Source organism: Oncorhynchus tshawytscha, linkage group LG33, assembly GCF_018296145.1.
Source record: "Oncorhynchus tshawytscha isolate Ot180627B linkage group LG33, Otsh_v2.0, whole genome shotgun sequence".
Classification (NCBI taxonomy): Eukaryota; Metazoa; Chordata; class Actinopteri; order Salmoniformes; family Salmonidae; genus Oncorhynchus; species Oncorhynchus tshawytscha.
The window spans coordinates 47,082,436-47,092,939 of NC_056461.1; the positions used below are offsets into that span (position 1 = coordinate 47,082,436).

At 38.9% G+C, this 10,504-nt stretch overlaps 2 non-coding genes across 2 annotated transcripts; both read left to right on the top strand.

The window, feature by feature from the left end:
- Positions 1-2,143: 2,143 nt before the first annotated feature.
- On the top strand, positions 2,144-2,226 carry trnal-cag. The gene has a single exon. It is a non-coding gene; the product is annotated as a tRNA-Leu (tRNA).
- Positions 2,227-9,243: 7,017 nt separating this feature from the next.
- On the top strand, positions 9,244-9,326 carry trnal-cag. The gene has a single exon. It is a non-coding gene; the product is annotated as a tRNA-Leu (tRNA).
- The last annotated feature ends 1,178 nt before the right edge of the window (positions 9,327-10,504 follow it).

Below are 10,504 nucleotides of genomic sequence, written 5' to 3' on the forward strand. Positions count from 1 at the left end.
GCAAACCAACCATGGTCAAATGAACTGGTTAAACGGACCTATAGCAAACTAACCATGGTCAAATGATTTGTGGTTACATGTATCTATAGCAAACCAACCATGGTCAAATGAACTGGTTAAACGGACCTATAGCAAACCAACCATGGTCAAATGAACTGGTTAAACGGACCTAGAGCAAACCAACCATGGTCAAATGAACTGGTTAAACGGACCTATAGCAAACCAACCATGGTCAAATGAACTGGTTAAACGGACCTAGAGCAAACCAACCATGGTCAAATGAACTGGTTAAACGGACCTATAGCAAACCAACCATGGTCAAATGAACTGGTTAAACAGACCTATAGCAAACTAACAACAGTCAAATGAACTGGTTAAACGGACCTAGAGCAAACCAACCATGGTCAAATGAACTGGTTAAACGGACCTATAGCAAACCAACCATGGTCAAATGAACTGGTTAAACGGACCTATAGCAAACCAACCATGGTCAAATGAACTGGTTAAACGGACCTATAGCAAACCAACCATGGTCAAATGAACTGGTTAAACGGACCTATAGCAAACCAACCATGGTCAAATGAACTGGTTAAACGGACCTATAGCAAACCAACCATGGTCAAATGAACTGGTTAAACGGACCTATAGCAAACTAACAACAGTCAAATGATTAAATAGATTTTCAGAATGTCAGATAAAGTTCTTGTCTTTGTTTCCAGGATCAAATATCTTAGACCCATTTTTTTTGCTAAACTTTAAATACAATTTTGTCATCAATGAATACAAAGTTGAGTGTAAAAAAGTGTTTTGCTCACAGAATATCAACACGTTGCAGACTGCACAAAATGTTAAATGTCTTCATCGGTAGTAGAATATAAGGGAAGATGTAGTCATGAGGACTGTCTAACTGCTATGATTCTTGACAACATTGCAGAGAAGAAAGTTGAGTTATTTTGTAAGTAACTTTGGGGTTTTACTCCTAAACACATCATCTCCAACATTAAAGCTTTGTTTTCGGTGTGATTTGAGACTTGGTTCATATTAGTTGTGTTCCTACATTGTATTCACCAGGTTCCTTATTTATTTTGTAGATTGTGTTTCTGCGTCGGTGGAAAGTTGCCGAGCCGATGAGCCCACCAGCCTTTGCATCGAATACATGCATCTGGATTACAATGATGGTGATGAATGAATCTGACACACAATGTGGATATTATTTTTTTTTCCTTTTGATCAGGAATAATATTTAATTTGATGTGTATGAACATTTGTTGGGGGGGTGAAATATGCATTAAAAAAAAGGACAGTAATTACCCATAATTCCTGCATCTTTTGATAGTTGTATTTCCAAATTTGATCATTATGATTTAGTTACTGCAGACAATCTATTGATCTGAAATCAAATCAAATCTACTTAAAAGACAGACTAACTTTCTGTTTTGTTAGTTTAGACTCAACACATATATGTTTGTGTTCATCTTTATTGCAGACAGTCATGTTTTAAAGAATGCACTTGAATGCATTCTGACGGTATCATTTGGTTTGGATTAATGTATTTGTTTTGAGAAGACAGCTACATTTAAAAAAATAAAATAAAAAGTCCTGTTTTGCAAACTGTCACATAGTTTTGTGTCTTGTGAACACCGTTTTGACAACTGACAACGTTGTTACAAAAAAATGCATGTATGAGATTGAGAAACTGTAAATATTGGAGTCTTTTATCTGTTCAGAAATCTGAATGGATTATTCACATTAAATTCACCGGATTGACCACCAGGTGGCAGTAATTCGTCATGGGAAAGTGTTTCACTAATTACCAAAAAGTGTACGGGTCTGTATCTTCGTGGTCTCCAGTGCCCTCATCTTGCCTCGTTTATAAATCGTTGGCCTACATGGTTTTCACACAAACGCTGGAATTTATAAAAACTATACTTAACTTGAAAATGTGCTTTCCTGCAACTTTAAACCATATGTACGTACAGTTTATATTGGTGAAATATTGTGTTCCTAGAAGGCAACAGTCACAGGAATATATGACGACACTCTATTTCAGAACAATAAAACTGGAAACTAAATCGAAAAGGCAATCGTTTGTGTTTAGTGAGAAGAGTGAAATTATAATTACTGCTGACCTTGCATCCAGTGTGTCAGGATGGCCGAGCGGTCTAAGGCGCTGCGTTCAGGTCGCAGTCTCCCCTGGAGGCGTGGGTTCGAATCCCACTTCTGACAGTCTATTTTGTTGCTCCCGAGTGGCGCAGAGGTGTAAGGCAAATGCATCTCAGCGCTAGGTGCCGTCACTACAAACACCCTGGTTTGAATCCAGGCTGTATCACAACCGGCCGTGATAGGGAGCCCATAGGGCGGAGAACAATTTGCTCAGCCTCGTCCAGGTTTGTTCTTAATAACGGACGTGCCTGGTTAAATAAAATACAAATGTAAAACATCTCAAATAATTAGATATAGTCATCTATTTCCTACTATTTATTTCATTTCCATGATAATTGAAGAATACATTCCTTATATTTTCCGACTGATGATTTCATACTCGCGAAATAGTCTACAACAAATTAGGAAATACTTTTTCCATTGGCATTTTGTAGGCTACGTCCCATTTTATTTCATTGGACCTACTGTACAGTAGTAAGTATATAAACTCAACTATTTTCCTCTATGCGATCCGTCGTTTAACGGTAGAACAGACTTTTTCCATTGACGTTTTGTAGGCTACGTCTGAATTACAGCAATGTTAAATTTCTCGAGTAGACAATACTTAATTTATCAACATAATACATTATTACACATATCATGACCATTGCAGAATGCATTCCTTCACCTTTTCTGGGCATGATGAGTTCATAATCTCGTTGCCAACTAATTTCCAGGGGGAATTGCTCGAGGCAGGTCTTTTTTAATTTTTTTAATTTTTAATTTTTTTAATTGTTAATATCAAATCAATACATAAAGCACATGAGGGAAACACAAGCACACGTAGATTACAAACAATAGACAATCGAGCTAGGGGCGGGGCTGGGGGCGGGGCTAGGTGCGGGGCTATGGGGTACAATATCACATTACAATTACACAAGGACCTTAAGGGACATGCATATACTTACAATTCTAACAGCTTTTTTGTTAGTAGAGCATTTAACCGTCTTAAAATACAGTTCAATTTCTTTTTGTAGGGTACGAAAATGTGGTTTTCTGTTTGTAAATTTACATTTGTGGATATGAAATTTGGCCAAAAGAATAATGAAATTAATTACACAGAAATGATTCCGCTTATTTCTATTGTATGGAAAGAATCCAAACAGTACATCTCTCCACAATAGTGTAAAATCTTCATAAATGTGTTCAATTATATGCTCAAGGCAGGTCGATTTGTTGCTAAATGACGTTGTGATGTCATCGCGTAATAACGTAAAAGTACGTCATTACGTAGAATACACAATAACGTTACTCAAATTGACTGGCTATCTCAGCCAAAAATATGATTTGACATTTGTTAGTTTAGATTTGTTTGTTTATCACATTTTTTTGTAGTAAAATTAATATAAACACAACGCATTTTATATGATCAGATATTTTTATTTTTAAACACAACACATTTTATTATTGAAAATTTTCACATTACACGTTATTGAACAATTACATTTTATTTATTTTCTTTTTATCTAGTAAACCTACACATTCTGAACAATTATAGTTTTAAGCAGTGTATTGGTAGTTATCGTGACTGGCTGCAAAAGTGCATTGTGAGTGAAGTCAGCATCAGGCGCTCAGCTCGTGCACAGGCAGATGATTTGCAATTTGCGGTAATTGCTGCTGGCCTGTGCACGAGCAGAGCGCCTGCTGCTGACGTCACTCACAATGCACTTTTGCAGCCAGTCACGGGTGTTGTGACTGAGTGTGTGAGAAAATAAAAAATAGTTTTGTGTCATTTAGAGGGAAAATGCATTTTAGCAGTTTGAGTCACTTTTCAAAAGTTGCTTAAAGTTCCAAATACATTTCTAAAAGTAGCTACATTTGTATTTCAGACAGCTCTTGAGCAGAAGTATCCGATCTAAGAAACCATTTCATGGATGCTTGTTAATGTGTTACGGTTATTGTGTCTCTGACAACAAGCAAAGCTAAACCTGAATTTGTTTAATAAACTTTCCTTGATTTTTATATCCGTCTCAGAACTTGTGACATTGATTAGATGTTACATTACCTTTCTCCTCAGAAGCCATCCCAGAATGGCTTCCATATCGTCTCTCCCAGAGCAGGATCTCTCCTGTCCTGTTTGTCTTCAAGAATCCTGTCAACCTGAGGTGTAGCCACAGTTTCTGTAGAGCCTGTCTGTCTTCTGTAAAGCCTGTCTGTCTTCTGTAAAGCCTGTCTGTCTTCTGTAGAGCCTGTCTGTCTTCTGTAAAGCCTGTCTGTCTTCTGTAGAGCCTGTCTGTCTTCTGTAAAGCCTGTCTGTCTTCTGTAAAGCCTGTCTGTCTTCTGTAAAGCCTGTCTGTCTTCTGTAAAGCCTGTCTGTCTTCTGTAAAGCCTGTCTGTCTTCCGAAAAAGCCTGTCTGTCTTCCGAAAAGCCTGTCTGTCTTCTGTAAAGCCTGTCTGTCTTCTGTAAAGCCTGTCTGTCTTCTGTAAAGCCTGTCTGTCTTCTGTAAAGCCTGTCTGTCTTCCGAAAAAGCCTGTCTGTCTTCCGAAAAAGCCTGTCTGTCTTCTGTAAAGCCTGTCTGTCTTCTGTAAAGCCTGTCTGTCTTCCGAAAAAGCCTGTCTGTCTTCCGAAAAAGCCTGTCTGTCTTCCGAAAAACCTGTCTGTCTTCTGTAAAGCCTGTCTGTCTTCTGTAAAGCCTGTCTGTCTTCCGAAAAAGTCTGTCTGTCTTCCGAAAAAGCCTGTCTGTCTTCTGTAAAGCCTGTCTGTCTTCTGTAAAGCCTGTCTGTCTTCTGTAAAGCCTGTCTGTCTTCTGTAGAGCCTGTCTGTCTTCTGTAAAGCCTGTCTGTCTTCTGTAAAGCCTGTCTGTCTTCTGTAAAGCCTGTCTGTCTTCTGTAAAGCCTGTCTGTCTTCTGTAGAGCCTGTCTGTCTTCTGTAAAGCCTGTCTGCAGGAGACTAAAGGAACTTTGGGAATGTCCACTTTACAGGAAGAGGTTGTGAAAATCATCCTAACGTGGCCTTGAGAAACCAGTGTGAGGCCTTCTCACCGTCCCAGCTAGAAACTCAGAGGACGTTTGAGATGTTCTGCAGTCTGCACGGAGAGAAATTCAAGCTCTTCTGTCTGGAGGATAAACAGCCTGCCTGTGTGGTGTGGCAGACTGCCAAACTACACACCAACCATACTACACACCAACCATACTTCACACCAACCATACTACACACCAACCATACTACACACCAACCATACTACACACCAACCATACTACACACCAACCATACTACACACCAACCATACCACACACCAACCATACTACACACCAACCATACTACACACCAACCATACTACACACCGCCCCGTAGATGAAGCTGTTCTGGATCACAAGGTAATGTCGTATAAACACATTCAATATAGTATACTTAAGCAATAAGGCACAAGGGGGTCTGATATATGGCCAATACACCACGGCTAAGGGCTGTTCTCGAGCACGACGCAACGCGGAGTGCCTGGATACAGTCCTTCGCTGTGGTATATTGGCTATATATCAGACCCCCTTGTGCCTTATTGCTATTATATTCATACACAGACGATGTTGTTTAATTATAGGAGAAAGTGAAGACGGGAATGAAGCCCTTTCAACAAGTTACATCAACATGTGATCAAACAAGCATAACAGTTCGCTCTGTATTCCAGTACAAACCAGTCTCTGAGGTCTGGAGCTTTATAGTCTACTTGAATCGACTCATATATATATATATATATATATAATATATAATAATATATATATATATAGTTTCGTAGTAATATCATTATCTCTCTCCGTGTGTCCAGAGCCCGGCCCAGGGCACATAGTGGAGCAGATTAATGAGGAAGAGGAGGCCAGGACAGCTGCACTGAAGGAGGAAGAGGAGGCCAGGATAGCTGCACTGAAGGAGGAAGAGGAGGCTAGGACAGCTGCACTGAACGAGGAAGAGGAGGCCAGGACAGCTGCACTGAAGGAGGAAGAGGAGGCCAGGACAGCTGCACGTACCTATAGCAAAACAACCATGGTCAAAATTAACTGGAGTTAAACGGACCTATAGCAAACCAACCATGGTCAAATGAACTGGTTAAACGGACCTATAGCAAACCAACCATGGTCAAATGAACTGGTTAAACGGACCTAGAGCAAACCAACCATGGTCAAATGAACTGGTTAAACGGACCTATAGCAAACCAACCATGGTCAAATGAACTGGTTAAACGGACCTATAGCAAACTAACCATGGTCAAATGATTTGTGGTTACATGTACCTATAGCAAACTAACCATGGCCAAAGATTTGTGGTTACATGTATCTATAGCAAACCAACCATGGTCAAATGAACTGGTTAAACGGACCTATAGCAAACCAACCATGGTCAAATGAACTGGTTAAACGGACCTAGAGCAAACCAACCATTGTCAAATGAACTGGTTAAACGGACCTAGAGCAAACCAACCATGGTCAAATATATATATATAACTGGTTAAACGGACCTATAGCAAACCAACCATGGTCAAATGAACTGGTTAAACGGACCTATAGCAAACCAACCATGGTCAAATGAACTGGTTAAACGGACCTAGAGCAAACCAACCATGGTCAAATGAACTGGTTAAACGGACCTATAGCAAACTAACCATGGTCAAATGATTTGTGGTTACATGTACCTATAGCAAACCAACCATGGTCAAATGAACTGGTTAAACGGACCTAGAGCAAACCAACCATGGTCAAATGAACTGGTTAAACGGACCTATAGCAAACTAACCATGGTCAAATGATTTGTGGTTACATGTACCTATAGCAAACCAACCATGGTCAAATGAACTGGTTAAACGGACCTAGAGCAAACCAACCATGGTCAAATGAACTGGTTAAACGGACCTATAGCAAACTAACCATGGTCAAATGATTTGTGGTTACATGTACCTATAGCAAACCAACCATGGTCAAATGAACTGGTTAAACGGACCTATAGCAAACCAACCATGGTCAAATGAACTGGTTAAACGGACCTAGAGCAAACCAACCATGGTCAAATGAACTGGTTAAACGGACCTAGAGCAAACCAACCATGGTCAAATGAACTGGTTAAACGGACCTATAGCAAACCAACCATGGTCAAATGAACTGGTTAAACGGACCTATAGCAAACCAACCATGGTCAAATGAACTGGTTAAACGGACCTATAGCAAACCAACCATGGTCAAATGAACTGGTTAAACGGACCTAGAGCAAACCAACCATGGTCAAATGAACTGGTTAAACGGACCTATAGCAAACTAACCATGGTCAAATGATTTGTGGTTACATGTACCTATAGCAAACCAACCATGGTCAAATGAACTGGTTAAACGGACCTATAGCAAACCAACCATGGTCAAATGAACTGGTTAAACGGACCTAGAGCAAACCAACCATGGTCAAATGAACTGGTTAAACGGACCTATAGCAAACCAACCATGGTCAAATGAACTGGTTAAACGGACCTATAGCAAACCAACCATGGTCAAATGAACTGGTTAAACGGACCTATAGCAAACCAACCATGGTCAAATGAACTGGTTAAACGGACCTATAGCAAACCAACCATGGTCAAATGATTAAATAGATTTTCAGAATGTCAGATAAAGTTCTTGCCTTTGTTTCGAGGATCAAATATCTTAGACCGATTTTTTTGCTAAACTTTAAATACAATTTGTCATCAATGAATACAAAGTTGAGTGTAAAAAAGTGTTTTGCTCACAGAATATCAACACGTTGCAGACTGCACAGAAATGTTAAATGTCTTCATCGGTAGTAGAATATAAGGGAAGATGTAGTCATGAGGACTGTCTAACTGCTATGATTCTTGACAACATTGCAGAGAAGAAAGTTGAGTTATTTTGTAAGTAACTTTGGGGTTTTACTCCTAAACACATCATCTCCAACATTAAAGCTTTGTTTTCGGTGTGATTTGAGACTTGGTTCATATTAGTTGTGTTCCTACATTGTATTCACCAGGTTCCTTATTTATTTTGTAGATTGTGTTTCTGCGTCGGTGGAAAGTTGCCGAGCCGATGAGCCCACCAGCCTTTGCATCGAATACATGCATCTGGATTACAATGATGGTGATGAATGAATCTGACACACAATGTGGATATTATTATTTTTTCCTTTTGATCAGGAATAATATTTAATTTGATGTGTATGAACATTTGTTGGGGGGGTGAAATATGCATTAAAAAAAAGGACAGTAATTACCCATAATTCCTGCATCTTTTGATAGTTGTATTTCCAAATTTGATCATTATGATTTAGTTACTGCAAAGACAATCTATTGATCTGAAATCAAATCAAATCTACTTAAAAGACAGACTAACTTTCTGTTTTGTTAGTTTAGACTCAACACATATATGTTTGTGTTCATCTTTATTGCAGACAGTCATGTTTTAAAGAATGCACTTGAATGCATTCTGACGGTAATCATTTGGTTTGGATTAATGTATTTGTTTTGAGAAGACAGCTACATTTAAAAAAAATAAAATAAAAAGTCCTGTTTTGCAAACTGTCACATAGTTTTGTGTCTTGTGAACACCGTTTTGACAACTGACAACGTTGTTACAAAAAAATGCATGTATGAGATTGAGAAACTGTAAATATTGGAGTCTTTTATCTGTTCAGAAATCTGAATGGATTATTCACATTAAATTCACCGGATTGACCACCAGGTGGCAGTAATTCGTCATGGGAAAGTGTTTCACTAATTACCAAAAAGTGTACGGGTCTGTACCGTGGTCTCCAGTGTCCTCATCTTGCCTCGTTTATAAATCGTTGGCCTACATGGTTTTCACACAAACGCTGGAATTTATAAAAACTATACTTAACTTGAAAATGTGCTTTCCTCCCCCTGCAACTTTAAACCATATGTACGTACAGTTTATATTGGTGAAATATTGTGTTCCTAGAAGGCAACAGTCGCAGGAATATATGACGACACTCTATTTCAGAACAATAAAACAGGAAACTAAATCGAAAAGGCAATTGTTTGTGTTTAGTGAGAAGAGTGAAAGTATCATTACTGTTGTCCTTGCATCCAGTGTGTCAGGATGGCCGAGCGGTCTAAGGCGCTGCGTTCAGGTCGCAGTCTCCCCTGGAGGCGTGGGTTCGAATCCCACTTCTGACAGTCTATTTTGTTGGGCTCCCGAGTGGCGCAGAGGTGTAAGGTAAATGCATCTCAGCGCTAGGTGCCGTCACTACAAACACCCTGGTTTGAATCCAGGCTGTATCACAACCGGCCGTGATAGGGAGCCCATAGGGCGGAGAACAATTTGCTCAGCCTCGTCCAGGTTTGTTCTTAATAACGGACGTGCCTGGTTAAATAAAATACAAATGTAAAACATCTCAAATAATTAGATATAGTCATCTATTTCCTACTATTTATTTCATTTCCATGATAATTGAAGAATACATTCCTTATATTTTCCGACTGATGATTTCATACTCGCGAAATAGTCTACAACAAATTAGGAAATACTTTTTCCATTGGCATTTTGTAGGCTACGTCCCATTTTATTTCATTGGACCTACTGTACAGTAGTAAGTATATAAACTCAACTATTTTCCTCTATGCGATCCGTCGTTTAACGGTAGAACAGACTTTTTCCATTGACGTTTTGTAGGCTACGTCTGAATTACAGCAATGTTAAATTTCTCGAGTAGACAATACTTCATTTATCAACATAATACATTATTACACATATCATGACCATTGCAGAATGCATTCCTTCACCTTTTCTGGGCATGATGAGTTCATAATCTCGTTGCCAACTAATTTCCAGGGGAATTGCTCGAGGCAGGTCTTTTTTAAAAAATTTTTTTTTTTTTTTTTTTAAATTGTTAATATCAAATCAATACATAAAGCACATGAGGGAACACAAGCATACGTAGATTACAAACAATGGACAATCGAGCTAGGGGCGGGGCTGGGGGCGGGGCTAGGTGCGGGGCTATGGGGTACAATATCACATTACAATTACACAAGGACCTTAAGGGACATGCATATACTTACAATTCTAACAGCTTTTTTGTTAGTAGAGCATTTAACCGTCTTAAAATACAGTTCAATTTCTTTTTGTAGGGTACGAAAATGTGGTTTTCTGTTTGTAAATTTACATTTGTGGATATGAAATTTGGCCAAAAGAATAATGAAATTAATTACACAGAAATGATTCCGCTTATTTCTATTGTATGGAAAGAATCCAAACAGTACATCTCTCCACAATAGTGTAAAATCTTCATAAATGTGTTCAATTATATGCTCAAGGCAGGTCGATTTGTTGCTAAATGACGTTGTGATGTCAT